Raw genomic sequence first — 23,700 nt, forward strand, 5'->3', positions numbered from 1 at the left:
TGGAAGAAATGTGATTGTTTGGTTTATCACAAGTGAGCAAAGAATGCTCAGAGACTGGACTGGTATTTAACAGTATAAATCTGAAATCATGAGAACAGACTAAAGGAGTGCAATAGAGAAGGGAAGAGAGTGTCTGGGAGGCTGCAATACGGTAGGTTTGAGAAAAATAAGGGAAGGGGCTGAAAGTCTTCTGGAATAGGCTATCCCGGAGAAAAAGGAAGAGGGATAGACTAGCCTATTGTAAGTGAGGAGATGCTAAGAGAGAGCATAATGAGAAAATGGGCGATGTGTAATGACTGTCTTAGCTATCGTAACTCAATGGAGTGTAGTTCATACATTCTCTTACACTAATAAAACTGCTGTTCCCTATACTGTGTTTGCGAAACGGCAATGGCTAAGAAGCCAGAGAGAGCTGGGGAAAGATTGAAAGCCATGAACGCTCCCTTTGATGGGACAGTTCCTTCCAGTTTCCATCTTAGGCATTTATACTTGTAAGGGTAACTTGAGATGATCCAGCAATTGTCAAATGAGTGAGTTCTGTGGTGCGCCTCCAAGTTTTGTCTTATCCTGCAAGCCCACAAAAATCTTCCTATGTAGGATTAGTCCTTAAAACAGTCCTCACTGGGGAGAAAAAGGTGAGGACGTGCCCCCTCTTCTCTGTGCCCGTAGTTTTAATTGAGCCTCAAGTGAGTTTCCTTAGAAGTCAATTTCCCAAAGGGGACAGGGAAGCGTGTGAAACAAAATGAGAGGTGGGGTCATAATTCCCAGAAGTCTTCTGACTTCTTTTTAGACCCTGGTCAAGGATAGAGCTGTTTGTTGTAATAAAAAACTCAGTAGCAGGAAGTTGAAATGGAGGTTAAACTTAAAAAAAAAAAAAAAAAAAAGAGTTAATTTTAGCTCCATTCAAAACCCAGGGAAAAAAAATCAATGTTTACAAAATTAAGATTAATGGGCTGCCAAAATTCAACTCATTAGTTAGCAACACTACAATGTAGTGATGAAGTTTGTGCTGGTTGGACTTATAGGGAATTAAAACTATATGATTGGGAATGCTTTTCCCCTTGCATTTGACTTAATGATTATGGACCTTTCTACTGAAAAGAGTGGGTCTAAAAATCCCTGCCTAAGAGTTTACCCATCTCACTTGACATAGTTTACTCATCTCACTTGACATAGAGGGGGGTCTTGTCAAAATATACTGAGTGCTGAAGATCATGGTTATTATAGCTTAAAAGCTTTTGCAGATATTGATCTAGACACTAGAATGTCCCTCCTTGTGTAGATAAAATACTCCTGGAGACTTGAAGGAAATACACCAGGAAAAAAACCCCAGAAAAACACTGAGACTTCTTTTCTTTTTGACAAATATGGAGTTCTTTTCCTTCCACAGGGAGGCAATCAATTGAGATGATGGTTTGTGGAAGGCCTTAGGGTGGACAAGAGCTGCTGATGGGGTGTGCTATGCATAAAGGTCCTTTCTCATACAACATCTCTGTGCAGGAGGTGGGCAGATGGCAGGCCAGCTTGGGGGGATAATTGGAGAACAGAATGAGAGGACAGAGCGTGTGTATAATGCTGCGCTGAGATAACACATGCAGAAATCCCTAACTCCGTGTCTGGCACAAAATAAGGACTAAAATGTTCATTTGGTGTTTCTATTGTTGTAGTCATATATATTCATTTTAGTTCAACTTTTAAAGTTGCTTTATTGCTTCACCAGGGGATCTCAAGTTAACCTCTGACTGGTGATCAGTGTATCAGAAAAATATTATGTTTCATGTAGATATTATAACCAACATTGGCCCTGTAAGAGCTCTCTTGATTTCAGAAAAGAGTGTCTTTGAAAATTCCCTTCAAGTCCCATAAAGTGTATATCTGTGTTTCTTTGAGTCTGATTATCCACCTTACATCTGTACAGAAGTTAGCAATTAGTTTTCAAAGGGGCTAATGGGAAAACTGTCCCTTCATAGAACCTTTAGAGGTGGAAGCGGCCTTAGAAATTCTGTGGCTTAATTTTATGAGAAGACAATGATTTCTTTAAAGCCACAAAACTAGTTAATGGCAGAGAAGGAGTGAGAGGGTAGCTCTTTTGTATTCTAGGCCAATATTCTCTTTCCTCAATAGAAGATTAGAGACTTATTTCTTGTCTAAGTTTTCTGAGTAGACTTCTTAGGCAATATAAAGTATAAGCTGGACAAAATACAGGCTGTCCTGAAAGGGAACCTTCCCTTATAGGGTGATGAGAGAGGAGTCAGTAGGACTGAGTGCATTTTTATTGCAATCTTTCCAGCCCACTTGCTGGCTGTCACAGGATAGCCCAGAAGGCTGTACAGCTGTGCATGATTAGGGCATGTAGGTCTCTCTCCGGGCCAACTATAACCTCGGGTGTGGTTTTCCTTATATTACAGATCAGCTAGGAAGAGACTACTCCCAGTGGGCACAGCATTTCCTTGAGGAGATGAGGAAAATGGGAAAGACTGTAGTTCTCTGAGACAGTGGAGTATGACAATACTTTCCCCCCTTTTGGCTCATACTCAGTCTACCTTTGGTTCTGAGAATACAAAATTCAGGATGCAAAAGAAACATTAGACCCTATGGTTTCCCTCTTCAGTGTATGTTTGCATATGTTTGGGGAGGAGGGAGAAGAAGGAAACTCCTGTATTTTAAGTGGTGATTGGAGGGGTTTGCTGGGAGAGAGTGAAGAACACATAAATGGAAGAGGAAAATAATAAATAATAGCTAGAGACAAAAATAATTTCAGGTTGCTAATTATTACTAAGCTGATTAACTTAAAATAAATTAAAAGAGCAGATATGATCCTGGGTCGCTACATCATCATCACATCTTTGAGACCACAGTTTCTAGTCACTATTACCAGAGAGTTAATTAGCCCAAACTATGGCTGCTGGTTGCTTTAGCTGTCTTCATCTTGAAGTTTTTTTTTTTTTTAAATATATGTATAAGTTTTAAAGCTAATTAGGATACACCTGGGGCTCATGGTGAAAGCCAATACAGCTTTCCCCCAGGAGGTTATTTTCTTATATAAGAAAATTGGAAAAAAGGAAAAATGTCAAAGGAAAAACATAATCTATAGATTTAGAGAAAAAGAAGAGTGTAACCATTTCAGCTCAGTAGACCACAAGGTCAGACAAACGTTGCCTGGAATTGAATGCTGTGTGCTTCTTTTCGAAGAAGGAGGATGCTTCCTAGATGTGTCTGGGGAACTACCTGCCTCCTTCCTTATCATCAGCTGTAACACAGGATGTGGTGTTGCTGGCTGGTAATCTGGAAATGGCTTGTTTGTTTTTACAGATCTGTAGAAAAGATTCAACAGTTGTAAAGGATGGAAAGACTCAAAACAGTATGGGACTCATAATAAAGAAAACTAGGGGGAATAAAATTAGATATAACAGCTTGTGACCGTAGAATCTGCTCCAGGTATCCGTTGGACAGAGGTGCCAAATGCATCTTCTTGTTTCAAAGAAAAGCCAGTTCTTTCCCCACACCCTCCAGCACATGGTCTTAGAATATCCAGACCCCCCACCCCAGCACCCTTTTTTTAAAAAAATTCAGAAAACCTTTGTATTCTTCTAGATACTAGAATTGGTTTATTTATGGGTTTCATAAAGAAAAGGCACTTCTCCTAGAACTCCATAGGCTTGTGGCTCTCTGTTTCTACCAGGCCTTTCTGGATAGCATCCCTCAGATTAAAGTCCCATTACACACTGGAGAAAGAGGATTTTCTAATGCACAACTGGGATAATGTTACTGTTCAGTTACTGATTCCACTGAAAAGTTATCCTGAGTTTAAAAATCCTCTTTTCTCTTTCCACAAAAGTGAGTGTAGGGCACCCACTGAGAGCTCCTGTCTGCTCTCTAGAAGATGCTAAAGTTGATTCCTGTTGAATTCTCTTGAAGACTGAAATTTATTTGCCATAAATCAGTGCTTTAAAACAGAGTCAAAGGCTGAGGAAATTTGAGAAAAATACTTTTTTTTCCCATCTTCAGGAAATAAGTGAACAAATAAGTAAGACTTAGTGCCCAATACCTGAAGAAATATGAAGTGAGGAATAATGATTGCCATCGAGTGTTAGGAATTTAGACATGGGTCTTTTTGCTTCCAGTTTCATGATCTTCCCACAGCCCATGAAGTGCCACGTGGCCTCCCATATTGCGATACTGTAGTAAGGAAGGAAAAATCTTAGGCAGCACAGACAATGCCGTACTGTTGGAAAGCTTTGCCTTGTGTAAGCACAGTCAGCTTGTATATTGTTGACTTTCCCCAAAGGGGAGTTCAGGGAAGCCAGGGTGTGTTTATCAGCTCTATCTTTTTCTCCCCTGCCTACCCTACCCCAGATTGAGGGTATGTGGTTGCTCCCTGGCTCAGGGAATGCTTGGGTATGGGGGACCACCCAGGCTGTTTGGCCTGTGACTACTGCAGAGTCACCGCAGAAGAAGAAGCAGGGAGAATGGGGCTGACTTTGAAGTTTGGGGATAGGAGAACCAGGGCTATTTTAGGTTTGGCCTGAGGTAACTCACACTTTGTGTAACCTCTCCCCCAATATTTGTATACAGGGAACATCAGACTATCTTGACTACATTAAAAAGAAATAAAAGACCACAAATAAAAACTAATCTGCAGTGGGAATATGCAGGAGTCCTAATTTTTTTCTTGTTGCTGGAGGTGGTGGCAAAGGGTGAGCATTAACAATCAGCTGCATGTTTGCCAACATTAAGCCTCTTGTACCACCTGAAAGTGAGCAATCTGTTTCCTCATCAGATTCTTTAGGAGATGCTGGCCAGTCTTCACATGTTGCAGTGAGGTGAAGCTTCCTACATTTTTAAAAGCAGGGATCCTAGCCTGTCAAAGCCTCAAAGTATGGCAGAACATTCTAAGAACCTGCAACAACCTAAACATAGTTGATAGAATAAATGGCATACCATTTGCTAGTTCTGTGATCCTGGAAAAGTTCGAACTTTCCTAATCTGTAAAATGAGGTTAAGGATACCTCTCAGAGTGTTATTGTGAGAATTAAGTCACATACTACATGTAAAGCCCTAAGCACAGTGACTGGTTGATAGAACCAATCCAGAAATGATGATTCTTGTTACTTGTTAGATAGGTGGCTTTATTATATTAAGCCTTTTGTGAGAGTGGATCTTAATATGTGGAAGTCACTGAAAGTCCAGCCAAACTTGAGTCCAACCGAAGGGATATGGTTTGGCTTTATTATCTAAGCTCTGAGCCAAGCTGTCAAAAAAGTCTGAACACATGTTAGGAGAAAAAAATATATTAAGTGATGAGGTGGGTGTGAGTGAGACCGTAAAGAATCAATGCCACTATATTATTATTGGTTTGGCTCTTCCTCATTTATAAACACTGAGCCTGGTTTGAATGGTTCAGTTTCAGCCCCATTGACAGGTTCTTCATTTTGTTTGTAAAATCTTGGGCACATTAGGGAAAATATTTACATACTTCATGCCCTGTTTTTGTCATTCTGCATGGATCATATGTACTCTGTATCTTTGTACTGTATTGTGTGAAGCAATTTCAGGTTTGTTTTGTTTTGTTTTGTCTAATAAGCATGTTGTTTTTCAAATCAAACAGTTTGAGATTGAAGTCGATAATAAATAATGAAATGGCTTGACCACATTGTACCAGGAACTCAGAGAATGGAAGCTTTGCCCCTCTCCTTCACTCCATCCCCAGGATCCATGCTCCCTGAGGTTAGCAGTGTCCATCAGAAAGCTGCCCTCTGCCCTCATTTGTGTTTTATGAGGAAACACAATATTATAATGAAAGAAATCCTGATACTTTCCTTAGGGCAGAAGCACTGAATTTATGTTATCTTGAACTTGAACCTATTCTAGGACTATGCATATCTTCTTTTGGTCAATAGATCAAAAGCAGTGAGCACGGTAGCTCACACCTGTAATCCCAGCACTTTGGGAGGATCGCTTGAGCCAGGAGTTTGAGATTAGCCTGGGCAACAAAGTGAGACCCAGCCTCTACAAACATAAAAAATAAATAAATTAGTGGAGTATGGTGGTGTGCACCTGTGGTCCCAGCTATACAGGATGCTGAGGCAGGAGAATCACTTGAGCCCAGGAGGTCGACACTGCAGTGAGCTGTGTTCATGCCACTGCACTCAAGCCTGAGTGACAGAGTGAGACCCTGCCTCAAAATCAATCAATCAATCAAAAGCTAGTTACAAAAAAGAGAGGTAACAATGATCCTGACCTTGTAGGAAAGTGAAGCAGTGTCTCTGAACAATGAAGCAATCTAACAGGACAGACAGGAAAGTGAAGACCCAGTTTCACACTGGGAAGTTTAAAAAAATACTGAACGTTCTTATGGAATACTTGTTTTTTCTTTTTAATGCCTTTATTCATATTTCTGTTGTTTTTACCACTACCCTTTTACTATCCAAAGGATTGATACCCAACTCCCATGAATAGAGTTTTATTCGGGTAGGGCCTACTTATGTTTTTACTTGTTTAGGGCCTAGCTCAATGCTTGGTATTTGCTAAAGTCTGTAATAACTAAATGTATAAAAGAGCTTTTTCATTGATCACTAACACTCTCTGAATTATTGTAGGAGTTTGTCCATACTCATCAGTCCTTGAATTATGAACAAACATTTTAGTACTTGATTTTCTATTTTAGTTTACTGATGCTTATCATATTTTAAAATCATTCTGGACAAGCAAAAACCTTATTGTCTAACTATACTTTTCATTTTATAAGATTCACAAATCTCTCTTCAAATCTTTAGTTTTTATTTTTAGAGGTGATTTAACATATCAGATAACTTTTAAGTATCAGGACAAATCATTCATTTCATTTCAGTTTAGGAAAATGCTATCACCAAGTTCCCTTGCTGCCAAGGCATAGAATTCATGCTGTTCCGTGGTCGTACCTACCAAGGGGAGAATATGTACTCAAGTGCTAATGCTCCACTGGGACTCCTGACAAAGTCATTTTATTATGCCCAGTTTTAAATTGCATGCAGTGAGACTCTTCCCAGGAGCATGGCAATGTCCATTGCTCATGCTCCAGAATTGCTGTGTGGTCAGGTCAGGACTTTATTCTTAATGCTCACTGGGTCATACTTGCTTGTGGGTTTTTATGTGGGAAGCAAGGCAGACACTGTGTGTCAGGGTGAGGCCTTCTGCCTCTTGCCCAGGGAAATTACTGCCACATGAAGGTAGGGCGGGAAGCCAGAGGCTGTCCCAAAGCCTTTGGACAATTTGCCTTTTTTCTTGTTTACATGTGCACTTGTGCTAGAGTGAGAGAACTGTGTTCTGGCAACATGTATCCCCAGCTGCCAACTGCTCACATTTCTGGCTGCTGCATGAAGTTGTGTATTGTAACTAGCTTTCCTAAAGGAATTCAACCAGTTGAAAAGGTTGCCTAACTTTGCTGAATATTTAAGGTTACCAATCTAAGTTAGGGGTAAATGTTTTCATTAAATCTAATCATCCCCACTTGGGCATACAGAATCATTTCAGCAGGAGTTATAACCTATACCATGCGTTCAGTTTGAATCGCATGTTCTTGTTCCTACTGCAAAGAACCCAGAAGTTCTGGCAGTGTCCTTCAAGGGATGGTAAAAGTCCAAATTCATGCCAGAAATCCCTCATACATGTGATGAAGACTGACTAGATTAAAGATCATTGATACCAATTTCGATGGAGTAGCCATGTTAAATATAAATAGGTTAATACTGGAGGCAAGAGTAAATACAGAGGATTATACATATTAATTTTAATGGGGGGGACTATGCTATACAGAATAACTGGTTAGTAAACTCAGCAGTTTTGTTGGATCAAACCCATCAGCCATTAATAGGTGGAAATAATCATCCTCCTGGTTGAAAGACCAAAACATTTAGTTTGGAAATTTAGGAGTCATATGCCAAGAGTGAAAAGTATCTCTTTAGCAAATAAATCAGGCAATTCTCTTGTACATGTGACCAATGCATTCATCCTTCGGTGCTTGATTTTGAAACACGTAAAGAAATAATAATCAGATAGACTGCATTACTGGAAGAATCTTGAAATTAAGATTGTGCTATGCTGAGGATTTCTACTGCTGGTAGGGAATAATTTCCCCTGCCTTTGCATTATTCATCTCATGTAAATTTTGATAAAGTTCATCACTGTGATTATTATTTCATTTACCACATTTTATATGTTTGTAGCACCATTTCCTAAGGTGCTATAAACCACCATAAGATCTTTTTCCTATTCCAGAATAATAGAAATGTGTGTGTTCTTGATATAAAAGGGAGCCTTTTTAGAAGCAGGTAATTAACATACATCATCATAACTTACTACATTGAACTTACTGCAATATGAATGTCCTTTCCCACCATGTCTAGGAGTGGGCTTTTTAGGCCACAATATCTATGTATTATGTCCTTGTGCACCTGCAGCAATAGGCACCTAATGCATATACCAGGCATATTCAGATGATTTTTATGCTCACAATTATCCTATGAGATGGGAATAATAATCCTCACTTTTATGACTAAGATTCTTTAGCTCAATGATTTCCTCAAATTTACACAGCGAATAAAATGGAAGAGCCAGGATTCTAAACCAGGGTTCTCTGATTGTAGAACCCATGATCTTTTTATGATCATATTCACTGCAGAGAATTCAGCTTCCTTGACAGAAATTCTAGGCTTAGAAAGGATCAAAAAAATATGACTCATTGGGGTGAGTCTGATTTGACAGTACCCTGATAATTCTCCAGGAGCACAGGTGGAAACTCCCCAAATGGGGATGGTTTTTTAGAGTCACACGAATTCAGCAATGAAAAATGGGTCAAAGGTCATCTAGCCCAACCTCCAAAAGGCCATCTACCCTACTCTTGGATGCTGCCTGGGCTTTCTTGAGGCAGTTATTTTCTTCATGGTGCAGCACAACTTCTAGAAAGTACTTCATATTCAGCCAAACTCTATCTTATGGTGCTTTCATACAAAATAAGCCCAATCTAGCCTGAAAGACTGCATAACAGTCTTTCATGATCTACTTAAAGTGGTGAAAGAAAAAAGATTGTGAACTGCATGACAGTCTTTTGTTGCGGGATGTCAGGGACCCCAAATGGAGGGACCGGCTGGAGCCGTGGCAGAGGAACATAAATTGTGAAGATTTCATAGACGTTTATCAGTTCCCAGATAATACTTTTATAATCTCTTATGCCTGTCCTACTTTAATCTCTTAATCCTGGTATCTTCGTAAGCTGAGGATGTACGTCACCTCAGGACTACTATGATAATTGTGTTAACTGTACAAATTTATTGTAAAACATATGTGTTTGAACAATATGAAATCAGTGCACCTTGAAAAAGAACAGAATAACAGCAATTTTTAGGGAACAAGGGAAGGCAACCATAAGGTCTGACTGCCTGCTGGCCTGGGCAAAAAGAGCCATAGTTTTTCTTCTTGCAGAGAGCCTATAAATGGACGTGCAAGTAGAGAAGATATCACTAAATTCTTTTCCTAGCAAAGAATATTGATATTAATACTCTGTGAAAGGAATTCATTCCTGGGGGGAGGTCTGTAAACAGCCGCTCTGGGAATGTCTGTTCTGTGCGGTTGAGATAAGCACTGAGATATGCCCCGGTCTCCTGCAGTACCCTCAGGCTTACTATGATTGGGAAACTCCATCCTGGTAAATTTTTGGTCAGACTGGTTCTCTGCTCTTGAACCCTGTTTTCTGTTAAGATGTTTATCAAGACAATACGTGCACCACTGAACATAGACCCTTATCAGGAATTCATTTTTTGCCCTTGTCCTGTTTCCTCAAAAGCATATGATCTTTGTTCTGCGTTTTGCCCTTTGATGCATGTGATCTTTGTGACCTACTCCCTGTTCGTGCACCCCCTCCCCTTTTGAAATCCTTAATAAAAACTTGCTGGTTTTGCAGCTCAGGTGGGCATCATGGTCCTTCTGATATGTGATGTCATCCCCAGCAGCCCACCTGTGAAATTCCTCTCTTTGTACTCTTTCTCTTTATTTCTCAGCCGTCTGACACTTATGGAAAATAGAAAGCAACTACGTTGAAATATTGGGGGCGAGTTTCCCCGATAGTCTTTCAGATATTTGAAGGGGGTTCCAAATTTCCTCTATTTTCTTCTAATCAGTCCCAGTGCTTTCAACTGCACTCTATAGGATACAGGTGTGTTTCCCCCATAACCTTATGTTATTATTCCTGAATACTGTGTAGGCTTACGAGGTAGCATTAGGAGCTCAATGCAATGTATCCAGGATGGATTCAACCAGTGCAGATTAGAATGGCACTGCCACTTAGGAATTTTAGATAATGTACATTTGAGATTACACTCGGCAGCCACACTGAAGTGTCATTTCTTAATTCTAGCCGAGTCTCCTTCACAACATCCCGCACCTTAACAAATGCAGGTCTCAGGTTCCAATCAAACTCTAAAGTTTTGCAATCTTGTCATAGCTTCAGGAAAGAATCCTCAAGGAAGAGAGTCAAATATACTTGTCTGTTTCCAAGAAAATAGGTAAGGAGGTGGACGAGCAATCTTTAGCACATCAGGCATTTGTTACTTAAGCTGGCACCCTGAATTTGTGCCTGGGTCTCAGTGGGGATAAGATGTGGTGTGAATGGTCAGAAGTAAGTGGATAGAAATAATTGTTTCCCCAAATGTCTGAGAGATATTAAGAGACAGAAGACACTGCTTCTTCTAACAGACTCTGACTCCAACATAAGGGTCAGTGATTTAGCTCATATGTTAGTTCTTACAGTACCTGGTGACAAAATTCACGATGGCTGTTATGGATTTGTGTACTGCATTTAGGAGTGTTCTTTCTAGCCTGCCATGTCTAAAAGTATGTGAGAATCTAGGATGGAGCAGAAAGAGTTATACCTTGCTCGTTCATACTCAAAAGGTGGGGAATATATTACTTGTGTCCTTTGGAGCTATATGTGTGGGTATTACTGGAATGACAATGAATTTACTATTACTTTTGTGGAAATGTAAAATGAATAATTTGCAAAAGTGTAAATTGAATAGAGAAAGAGTACACTATGTTCCATTTCAATTAGCAGAGTAGGTATACAATTTGTATGAAAATATAATCAGATGTTTATTTGTTGCATTCATTTTAGATACTCATAATAGGCAGCTGTAGGGTATTCAGTGCTCTCTGTATCAGATTTGAATTAATGACCTACTTGCAAAACCCTCTGTTCCATGTCCATCAAGCATATCTTTTTATTTAAATTTCTAGTATATTTAAATATAAATAAATTCTGTTTTCACATTTTAAAGGATTGTTTTAATCCTTTGTAACAGGATGCATCTTTCAACATTTTGAGAATAAATGGAAGAGAAAGGTTTACAAGTAAAGTACTTTAAAACATCTGAATTTAGGATATAAATATTTTCATACCTTTTATATATTTTATATGTAAAATACACTCACACCAATACAGACGCATACACTCTCCATCTCTTCCTCTCTCGATCTCTTACAAGCTGTACATAGATATGACATAAGAAGACATACAAACACCTGTTTACATTGGCAAATTTCAACATGCTTTTTATGTGGAGGGAATATAATTGGGGCCCTTAAAAAATACTTGATATTTTTGTATCCTGAAAAAGCCTGAAGTGTTTCCTTACCTGGACTTGCTAAAAATGCCTGTATTTCTTACTTGCTCAACATAAATCAGTCTTATACCCTCTGTGCACAAGCACCCATGCACGCAAAGATTCCAAAAGGGAAAATTCTTGAAAGACGCAACAAAGAAAGAGAGGAGGAATCCTTTAAATGTAAAGCCATAGTTTAGTAAGTGTCTTTAGGATTCAGGTAAGGGGCCTCTCTCTCTTTGCTCCTCTCTTCTTAGTCTTTAAGTCCACTGATGACAGGAAAATCTTCTATGGTTCCAGAGAGAAACTGCTGGAAATCCTGCACATTTACCTTCTAGAAGAAAGTAAACTAATTACAAGAGTGATACCTTTAGAGAGATCTTCCCTCTTAAAATACTTTAAAGGACTCCAAATTAAATTATATCCATGTCCAGGACCCAGAAGTGGCTCAGGAAAGGGAAGGAGCATTTGGTTAATGTCAGGTGATTTCTAAAGTCCCAGATTCTAAGGGGAGAGCAAAGTTAGGGAAAGGAAGGGGATGGAGAATACATTTTGAGAATCTACCAAATATCAGGATAACTATTCAACTCCAAGGATTTTCTATTTTATTTTGTATCTTTCAATTTATTAAGAAAGAACAAGCACGTCTTTTTAAAAAAGATGTATTTTTCTCTTTAATATTCTGTACTTAAAATCTGAGTATGGACCTATCATTCATTAGTTCTAGGGTAGGTCACAGCCTAATTTACAAATTCAAAAGAATAAGTTAGATAAACTAAATTGCTTAAGACCACATATTTGTAAGTTGGAGTATGCACTAAAAATTTCCTGTCCTTGAACTGGCATACTGGGAAATGAATTCTGCTTTTCTCTCAGAATTTATTCATATTGTGAGTTTTATAATTTTACTTATCAGTTGAGGTTGTTTTACCTACATCCACTCATGTAATATAAAGTGTAAAATTAAGGCAATGATCTAGAAAATTCAGGGCAAAGTCATTTTAAAGTATCTGGATCTTCCTAGAGATTCTGATTTTAAAAATCTGAGAAAAAGGGTAATGACTCAACATCCTTAGCTCTAAAATGTATCTGACAGGTTATTTTTATTTGTTGGGTCTTCAGAAATCATATTCATGTCTGAAGTCTTTCGTAAAATGAATCAAAGCCACTCTGTATCCAAAGCTAACACCAGTGTTGTCTTTTTTTGTAAAAAAAAAAAAAAAAAAAAATTGGAGGGCTTTACCTCAAGTGCTATTCAGTAAATTTACAGGGAAAGAAAAATTTTATTAAATTATAACTGAGACGTACTGATTTTTTTACATAGCAAACAAAAAATTCCTTCATGAAAGCCTATAAAACCATATTATTTACCAGAGAGACCTTTCCTGTCTCCCAGGTAAACACTTACAGTGTGTAGACTTGTGTAAATACATATTTAGGAGTGGCTAAATATGGCGAGGTATTTTTAAAAGCATAATTACAAAGGTGAATACATATATTGGCATTTTGGTATGTGTAAGCTAGGTATACTGCTCTGCTGTTCAGAACCCTAGCGGGACTATGGTAGATACACGTTGGATACAGGGACCAAGTTTCCAAACATTCATCTTTAATGTAAATTACTAAAGACAGGTTCTTAAATTGTTTCAAAAAAGTGAAAATTTCCATCTAATGGAGTTCAAGTCTTTCTTGCCAGTTTGACTCGAGGAAACTTGTTTCAGAAAATCAGGCATCATTCATGGAAGTAAATCTGTTTTCTGGATATCTTTGTGTATAAAGTAACCAACATTTCACATTCAGCTCAGAATATTACCAAATACTCAAAGATACAGTCCGTATGACAAATGGATCAACTAGGAAATTTTAGTGAAGGGGGAAATGCCATTAAGATGTTTTTAAAATACTTTAAAAAATATGAAAATGTAAGTGAAAAAAATCTGTTGTTGATGAGATGGCAGGAAGCTGCGTATGGTAATGTGCTGAAACTCCGTCTAGAGGATGCACGATGTCTATGTGCAGCCTTGCTTCTCGGGAAATGTGTTCTCTGTGAGGAAAAGAATGAAATGGGAACCCCTAGAGAGGTTGTAGATGCATGAGAGAGCACTATCTGTGTCTTTCTTCCTGTGTGCTCTACCTCGGAGTGAAGATTCAATTCATGTAAAAACCCTTTCTAAGATGGAAAAGTCGAGAGTCTAAATAACTGTGGAGCTTGAACTATCTCAGGAGTCTTTGGCAAAGAAGTCTAAACAATGCTTTTATTTCATTTCTAATGCAGTACACAGCTATTTCTAAATGCTCTCAATATCCTGCTGTGGGATAACTGAAAATCTTTTTATGGTAAACCATATGGGGACAAAGTATTTATTCAGTAAAATGATTTCTCCATTAAAACTTCCACTGGGCTGAGTTTTTTAACTGTACAAAAATACATACCATATGTACGTACTTTTTTCCCAAGGTACAAACACCACAAATTGTGATTAAACATTCTGGGTTCTAAAACTTTAAATATCACCTTAACTTAAAATATTATGCTGCTGCTATCATGCCTCTGGAATGTAAGAACTTCTAACACAAGTGCTGACAATTTAGGTGTACTTTATACGTACTATTTGTACATACTATTTGTACCGACGTTTGAGACTTGGAAAACAAGCTTTCTCAGCAAGAGACAATCCTCTTTAAAAAAAAAATAAAAAATATGAACAGGCGCAAGTACCTTTGCATTACAGTTTTTATTAGTTCATCCCATCTTTAATTTTGTTCTGTGGCTAAGTATCTCATTTCCATGTAAACTTCCACTAGGAACACAAATTGCTGACACCACATCTACCGACAGAAATGCCACAACATAAATTATGCCAAGAAAATGCCGCTTTGGGTGGGGGGCAAGAGAGGGGGAACTAAGCTAGATAAAAAGCCACTGTGTTACTGCCCAGCCTGCAACCCTGTCCCGCTGACCACTGATAAAATTTATCACAAGGCCACATACGGGAAGGCAGCCTAAAGAAGATTTGTCTGTGGTAAAACGTGTAACAGCAAAACAGCTAATGGAGCATTATTACTTTATTGGAAAGCAATATCTTTGGATGCTTCACTTTTCTATCCTTAGCAAGAGTATGAGTTGTTCTTCTATATGCAGAAGAGCTGATAAGAGAAGGTTGTCAGAACTCTGAATGACGGCAATAAGCATCTTTAGAGCTTACCAGTTCACCACTCTCTGCCCAGTACTCTTAACTAGTAGAGGAGTGAACAAGGGCCAAGAACATTAAAAGCCAATCTGAATCTTCATTCTTGGAAAAAATGGTTTGTTGACCTATAATGCGAATGGAATCTTTGCAAAGAAGCAGTCTTGGAAATTTCATGGTTAATTACTGTTGTCATAATTCAGTCCTGGCATTAGTAGAAAGGAAAAATATTGAGATTACACAAACAAAGGGAATCTCATTTGCTAAGAAATTTAAAAACTTTGTCATTGGATGGGGCTTATTTATTCTTTACGAGTTGAAAGGAAGGAAGTTGGGTCAACTTATGTATGCTTTGGGCAGTCACAGTTGCATGCTTAGAATTGTTCTAAATAAAACTGATCAGCATACCAGAGGATTTTGTTGCTCTTAGCATATTTGCTATGCCCTGAAGCCATTACCTAAAACATAAATAGTTGGACATGCAAGCTGCAGCTGTATTCTGCCCCCCTACTCAGCATGCATCGGAGCCTCTGAGCTCTGTCCATTGCTACATGTGCATTAAATAAGTCAGGTATTTTGGATAAACTGCCTCCCGTTAACATAAGAGAAACTGCATTGGTAGCTAATGGGTTCACTTCATGCTAAATCCACTAATAACTGCAAAAAGTATTAGTAGGAGAGTAAAGTTTGCATTTCTTGCTGTCAACCTCAGAACTCAGGAATCTCTCAACAACCTTCTTTCTTTTTTGTTCAAGTCCATTGTCAATGCCATATTTATATAACCCCTTCATGAAGCTACTTATGTACCTAGCCTCTACAGTTGCTTAGGTTAATATTTCATGTTTACTACCTGCAATTTAAAGCAGTACTTTATTTTATTTTTCCTAAATACACCTCATTCAAGCTGTAAGGGAAATTATTTAAATGTTGATATCACCAGAGTTTGGTGAATAATGATAACTACTATTTATTATTGAATGCCTACCATGCTAGGCACTGTTCAGGAGCTTTCTGTATATTAATTCATGTAGTCCTCAGTAAACTTTATAGAAATAGTTATAATTTTCTTCATTTAAAAAAATGGAGTTTGAGATTTAGAGAAGTTGGTACAATTTACTGCAGGCCTCATAGCTGGTAGACTTGTTAATTGTAATATAATATTTTGAATTTTGTGTGTAGATGAATGTTTTTCACAACTGCAAACTTATGGATAGCATAAAATGGGCCTTTTTACTTTGTCTTTCGTGAGCACAATGAATGCCATACAGCGCCATGCATAAGAACGCATGGAGGTGTGCACTATACGTTTCCTTTCCTTATGAAAAAAGGGACATTCAGCAAGTTCTTAACCCCATGGGGCCTCAGTTGCCTCACATGTAAAGTGTGAAAATAATGCTTTAACAGTGAAGACAGAGATGGATCAACTGGTTTCTATGGATTCTTTCTAGGTTTTAAGATGCATTTTAGTAAAATGGCAAAGGTCAGGTGGCTCACTCCTGTATTCCCGGCACTTTGGGAGGCCATCACCTGAGGTCAGGAGTTTGAGACCAGCCTGGTCAACGTGGTGAAACCCCATCTCTACTAGAAATACAAAAAAATAGCAAGGCATGCTGGTGGACACCTGTAATCCCAGCTACTCAGGAGGCTGAGGCAGGAGAATCCCTTGAACCTGGAAGGCAGAGGTTGCAATGAGCTGAGATCATGCCACCGCACTCCAGCCTGGGCGACACAGTGAGACTCCGTCTCAAAAATAAATAAATAAGTAAATAAATAAATAAAATGACAAAGAAAAAAATCACATCTGTGTCGGGATACAGAGCCCAGCCACCAGAAGTCTACCTCAGTCTCTGACATTATATTGCTGCTATAGGCAACAGTATAATGCAACTGAAAAACAATAGCTTTATCTACATAGATAAAGAAACCTAGATTAAAGAAAGCAAATATCTAGCGAACCTGCAAAGAAGGCCAATTATGATAGTATCAACATCAGCTAACTCTGGAGTCTTCATCAATATGCTCACCTTGTATCTTTGAGAGTCTCTGTTTAGAAAATAGAGGAAGAATTTGATGATGGAACATTTATCTTCTGTGAGCCCAAATCGATTATTAATTGTCTTTAATGAGTAGAGAATGTAGACCTTGGAACGTCTGCTTTCTAGTTCCCTATATCATTTCTGGAAAAAAAAAGACTTCATGCTAACTTTCATTGCAATAACTGAAGCCAATTTAGGTTTCTGAAGAAAGATTCTGATGGATAAGATTGAAGGCTATTACTGAGGAAACTAAAAGGGTGGACTTTCCCTAATGTAAGAAGAGGCAGATAAAGACTAGGAGGCAAGAAAGCTAAGTAGCAACTCCTCACTTATTAAAAACCAACATCTAAACACATCTTTCCTTTTTTTCTCACATTCTCATGTTCCTTGTGTTCTTTACACATCTCTGTAGCTTGGCCTGATACCCAAGCTGACTGAAGTCTTTTATCAGCCAGAAGAGAAAGGGAATGGGAAGGTGTGTCGAGTGAGGATGCTTGACTCTGAAATGAAAATGGTGGAGTTCATTTTTATCTAGGCTTTAGTGATAACCCTTTAGAAAAAGGCAAGTGCAGTGCAAGTGGATTCTTTCTGTGTTCTAGGTAGTGAGAGCTTAGAAAAGGCAGATGTCCACTTGGTCATTATCCTTGAATTTACTGGTCCAAACCAAAAGATTGAAGTACAGATATCGCTTTACACATAACCACAGTAATAATTATGAGTATTTCACATCTGAAAGGAGACAGGTTAAGACAAGTAGGAAAGTGGGAAGAGGTGGTTAAAAGAAATTTTAAAAGTACAAAAAATTCCAACTTAGTATAGAAAAACAAAAATCAGGAAAGCACAGAGGTATTCCCTAGTTACTTTCTAGCACTTTTTAAACATTTCATGGCTTTATTTATTCCTTTAGATGAGAATCTTGTGAATATCCCAGCTATATCACATTCTAGAAATAGAAAGAAGGAAAGCTTCCTCCTCTCCCAATCTCTCTCTCTCACTCAATATTCTGTAAATTTGACCCGTGTGTCACTTGAGGTATGGTTTCTTATTGAGAAACTTAAAGGATCTTATGTAAGCACCTGGAGTCAGTACAAGGGAGCCCTCACATTACCTGTCTCATTCTTCCTTTAATCTGGGAAAGAAAACCTTTAAAAATCAGGTATTCAATGCTAAAATAAGGTCTGTAGTATAGGGCTACAGCCCCTAATGTGTCTCTTGTTGGTGGAGGAGGGCACCATAACGTCTCTCTGAGCTGACATGTGAGACTTCATATGTTTGGAGCAGTGCCTATTAGACTCTCAGGGTTGTCCTAGGGACAGTGTAACCTCATTTTGACATGACCAATGTAACATATCAAAATATTGAAAAAAGAACTTATTTTCTTCTAAAATTTTGGCTCAACTAAGTATTATTATGCTTTTTGTGGTTAAAACCAAATCATTGTTTTCTTCAATTTCATATTCATTGTGTTTAGCATCCCTTAAGTAATTCTTCATCTTGGGGGAGAATAAAGCGTCTTTAGCCAGTCATTCTGACAATAAAGTTCATGAGACTGTATTGGGAAATTCAATTGTGGATAATGGGCAATCGTAGGTAAAAAAATGTTGAGGCTACTGCAAACATTATTGTTTTTCATTTTTAGAAATGAAACTTTTTTTTTCTTTTAAGGAAGAGATGGAAAGCAGAACCAAATTGAAAATTGGAATGATAATGACAATTGAATAGACGGTATCCTAAACTTTCCAAAAATTACTGATCTACCATGATTTTAACAACTTTATTTAAGTATATTTCTTCACTTTTTTAACTTTTGGAGATCACTCTGTGTTTCCAAATATCATTTAAAAATAGGTTTTCTAATTATACTTATCCTCTCACTCATATTACATATACTAGAGTAGTAAGTCATGCTAATAGCAAATATTTCAATGTGGTTTCTCATTCAACAATGGCTTATAATAAAGTACTGGTAGATGATGAATGTGACTATACAGCATTCCTAAAATATTTGTAAATGAAAATTAAATTATGACAAATTTCTTCTTTTATTCCACACAAATCAGTGATGTTTCACTGATTCAGGTACTATTAAAAACTCAACTTATTTGACAATTTATCATTTAATGAATTTCCCGTGGTGGAGAAGATTGACCAATTGAACATATCCTGGCTTCATAAAGATGTTTCTGGAAGGACAATATCACCAGACAATGCACACACAAAATGGGTACTTCATACAGGCATACTAAGAGTTTAAAATACAGTGTATAGGACTCTAGTTACATTGGTAGATCCCTTGGGAGAACTTTGTTGGAATTATTCTTAAAGTAGTGTCACTTAGGGTTACACTTGAATTTTAGGCTTAATGGGCAATAATAGTGTATTGTTGTCAAAGCTTAAGGCAATTGTACATGAAAAGAACGTGTTTTTTTATGTTGTTACCCCTGCTACTTGAACACACAGTATTTAAGAAAAAATTATTTCATAAGCCATTTTTTCCTCTTGAGTTTCAGTCAGCAATTTGGATAGTAGTCCTCAGATAGCTTGCACCTGATGAGCAATCGTCCCAGCCAAAGCTCCCCGAGAAAATCACAGCTATACTGCTGGAGAGAGTTACCTACACTCCCATTCTCTACTTCTTTACTTCCCATTCAAGTCCTCAACCTATTTCAGTTTCTAACTTTACCACTTATTAACTGTGTGCCCTTTGTGTCTGCAGTTTCTCATCTGGAAAAGAGGGTAATAATAGTATGCACATCATAATATGTTTGAATGAGAGTGTATGTATAGATATGTGTGTATATACTTTGTGAAGATACAAACAACAAATATATGTACATACACATATATCTATTTATATATGGTAATGGAAACTTCTTAATTTGTTATGCTGTTGTATATGGTATTTTAACTTCTCTCCTATATTACCTTGAGACCATGATCTCGTATGTTACCAAATGGCCTGTACAAAAAGAAAGGACCCCCTTAGTCCTTGTATTGCTTGACTTCTCAGCCCCATTGGACACTATTGCACACTTGCTTTTTCAGGAACTCTTTCACTCTTCTTGTTTCCATCAAGTTTTCTCTGCTCTCTCTTCCTCAATCCTTTCCCAGTGCTTCTTTCACTCTTATTCCTTAAATATTAGGCTTCCTCAGGGTTCAGCCCTTGGCACTTTGCTCTTTTGCTTTACCCATTTTCCTTGCCCAATGTCATTTGGTTTTGGAATTTGCATTATTGTAAAATCTATAAGCTGATGATGTCCGCATTCCTATTACCTGCTTAGATTTTATACTAAGCATCAGACCTCTATATCCACCTGCCCGCTTAGCATCCTATATGTACTTCACATTGAACATGTTGAAACTGGGCTTGTCATCTTCCCTGTCCTGTCCTCCCTCCCCTCATTAAATGGTGCCAGTATTTACCTAGTTGTTCATTAAATGAACATAGGGTTACATTTGTTTCCTCTATTCCTCCTCCTGACTCACTCCTATGTAATATCAAGTCCTAAGTATTCTTTATCTTAAGGAATCCCTTTATCTCATTTTATCTCAACTGCCTCTTCCCTGATTTGCCTCTGGCCTGACCTACTAAAACAACCTTCTAAATAGCTTCTCCACTCTAGTCTTGTCTTCATTATTCTATATAGAAGATTAAAAATAGTTCTAGAAATTAAATCTCATCATTTTCTTTCTGAGCATCAGAAAGTACAGTCTCTTTAAAGTGGTGTATAATCTGGCCACTGTCTATCTCTGTAGTTTCCCCACCTGCATAGAATCCATGCTTTCTATCCCTGGCATTTTGCACATGCTGTTTCCTCTGCCTAAAACATTTCCCCAATTTCCCTACTATTTTCTGGCTTAGTTGATAATGATACAGTAAGCCTTAGTTTACACTTTACTTTCTCTAGGACGCCTTCATAGGCATTGACTCCTCTAAGACATTTCTCTTGACATTTCTCATGATGCCTTTACTTTTACCATCATAACATATATCATGTTGCCTTGCGATTGTCCATTTATCTCTTTTCCTGTTAGACTCCAAATTTCAACAAGGTAAAGATCATGTCTACATTTTTCAAGGTTATATCTAGATTAATATTAGTAACTGAGAATGTATAGGATAAAGATTTGTGAGTGCAAATATATTAGTCAATAAGTCTTTTCAAGCAAGAATAACAGAAATGGGTCAAAGCTCATAATTTGCTTTTTTTAAAAAAGAAATTTAGAATATCATTAAAACATTATACAAATGAATTTATAAGGTTCTATAAGGTTCACACGATGAGGAGTAATATTTTAAGGCATGAAATATGTGATCTAGGGTGATGCCAAATTTAATGACATCACAACTTAATTTGAGCCTGGCATAATTACCATCCCAAATATCTAGGCCTTGGGCAGCAACTCAAGTCTTGTCTGGTCACAGTTATGGATGCTATATTTTATTCAGCCAATTTATTTTAGTAATTCAAAGGCTTCACATTTTTACAGTTTGAAAGGGGGAATTTTTCTTAGTTCTTTGGGCCTTTGTTCATATTAAATTTTTGCATCGTATAACCTATTTTTTTCTGCCTATGTTTTAAAACACCTGTTCGTCCTTTTTTTTCCTGCTGCTCCACAAGGTGAAAACAAACTCCCCAATTCCATAATCTTTTATGTCCATTTAGTGCAAGAGTCCTCAGTAATACAGCTTTGAACTAGTGATAGTATGATTCTGTTAGATTAGTTTACCATATCAGTTGATTTTAGTCTCAATACCCCCATTTCTTACCACAAATATAGTGCTTATCTTCACTCTAGTATTTTAAGATATACCTAATTTAGAGATTTCTCTACCTAGCTACTTGCTTAATCTTCCTGTCCTATCGAATCAACTTTCTTTTTCTTTCCTTTCTTTTTTTTTTTTTTTTTGAGATGGAGTCTCACTCTGTCACCCAAATTGGAGTGCAGTGGCATGATCTCAACTCACTGCTACCTCCACCTCCTAGATTTAAGTGATCCTCCCACCTCACCCTCCCCAGTAGCTGGGATTACAGGCATGTGTCCCCACGCCTGGCTAATTTTTTTGCATTTTAGTAGAGATGGGGTTTCACCTTTTTGGCCAGGCTGGTTTCTAACTCCTGACCTCAGGTGATCCACCTGCTCAGCCTCTCAAATTGTTGGGATTACAGGCGTGAGCCACCACATCTGGCCCTATCAAATTAACTTTTCAAAGGAGACAGATTTTAAACATGTTAAATATTTTGAAGAGAATTACTTAAAAACAGTTATAAGGTAATTTTTTTCTTACGTGTATATATGATTTTACCTTTAAAGTTTTTCATTTTCTCTCAAAAGTATTTTTGGTCAATTGTTTTGTGCAACATTTTTAATGGGAAGTATAGGATTTGTTCATTTACACTGGACATACTTCATATTTGAAAAAGAAGTTTGAAGGTTGTAGACATAAAGCATATAGATATAATCCCTGATTGCTTAGTATATATACATATATATACATTATATATTTATATATATGTATGTATGTGTATGTGTATGTGCATAGAAATGTACATACACAGAAATACAATCTGTATTTACTATATTTGTGTATGCTATATGATATGTAATACATGTATAATGAATATGTATACTGTATGTACACACATACTATAAATACTATGTTTACATATACATATACATATATATACATTATATATGTAATATTGTCTCAAATAATTTATAAGTACTTGATGAATTAACATTCTGAATTAAAAAGTGTAGTTAGTTCTCTTAAGAAAATTGGCAATAAAAATAACGTGTAAAAAAGAATGTCAATTATAATTTATATTATGCCTTAAAGAAAACCAAGCTACTCTGATCAGTATGGCAAAGAAACAGAATTTTCAGCATAATATCTATTAAGATTTCCTCTAGATGACAGAAAACACCTACAATGAAAATACTTTAAATTGTAAGTCTCTATCCCTATCCTCTATCATGCTGCCCAAATGTGCTTCTTAAGACACAATTTCTTGACATTTCTTGGAGATAACACAGATTTTTGTAGCTCAGTAGCTTTGTAAATGAGAGTTACATGTTAAACTCCTTTACTTATCCTAAGTTTTTTTTAAGTGTCCTTTGCTCTTCGTATTTTTTGGCTCTTATAATTCTCTGCAGATATTTCCATTATTTATTTGCCACATTGTATCACTTTCATCCTTTACTTTTCTATCTTTCACACTGGGACCAATGTACTGTTAAATTTTATAGGCAGACAACCGGGGCAAAAATTTCTGAGATTGTGGAAAAATATATATATTCTGGCTGTAAATTATGAAAACCTGCATCAAAATTAATAAATGTTAAAATGCCTATAAAAATAATCTCAAGCAAATATAACTTAACTCGGATTTGGTTATGTGAATTATATTTAATGTGAGATGTGAGTGCATTTTAATGTTTTATATGATGTCAGGCAGATCTGCAAAACTCTAGATCCTGAGAATGTATCAAGTTGGCTCTGTGGTACCACTACACTTCGAGAGCAAGAATTGTGTTTGACTCATTTTTATAATTCTGAAGACCAATAGTAGACACTGATATGTGGTAAGTACTTAAACACTGGCAAAGAAATGCCTGGAAATTATAAACATTCTGTAAGTATCACATGGCTGTGTAATGGTCCATAGTAAATGAATGTAGCCAGAGAGGCAGTATATCATAGTTGTTGAGAGTGTAACATTGAAGTCCCACAAACCACAGTTGGAGTTTTGGTTTTGTCACTTATTACAAGGACGATTTAGAGTGAGTCATATATCTCTGTAAGTCTAAATTCTCTCCTCCATTAAATGGAATAATAGT

Source organism: Gorilla gorilla, chromosome 4 (assembly GCF_029281585.2).
Source record: "Gorilla gorilla gorilla isolate KB3781 chromosome 4, NHGRI_mGorGor1-v2.1_pri, whole genome shotgun sequence".
Classification (NCBI taxonomy): domain Eukaryota; kingdom Metazoa; phylum Chordata; class Mammalia; order Primates; family Hominidae; genus Gorilla; species Gorilla gorilla.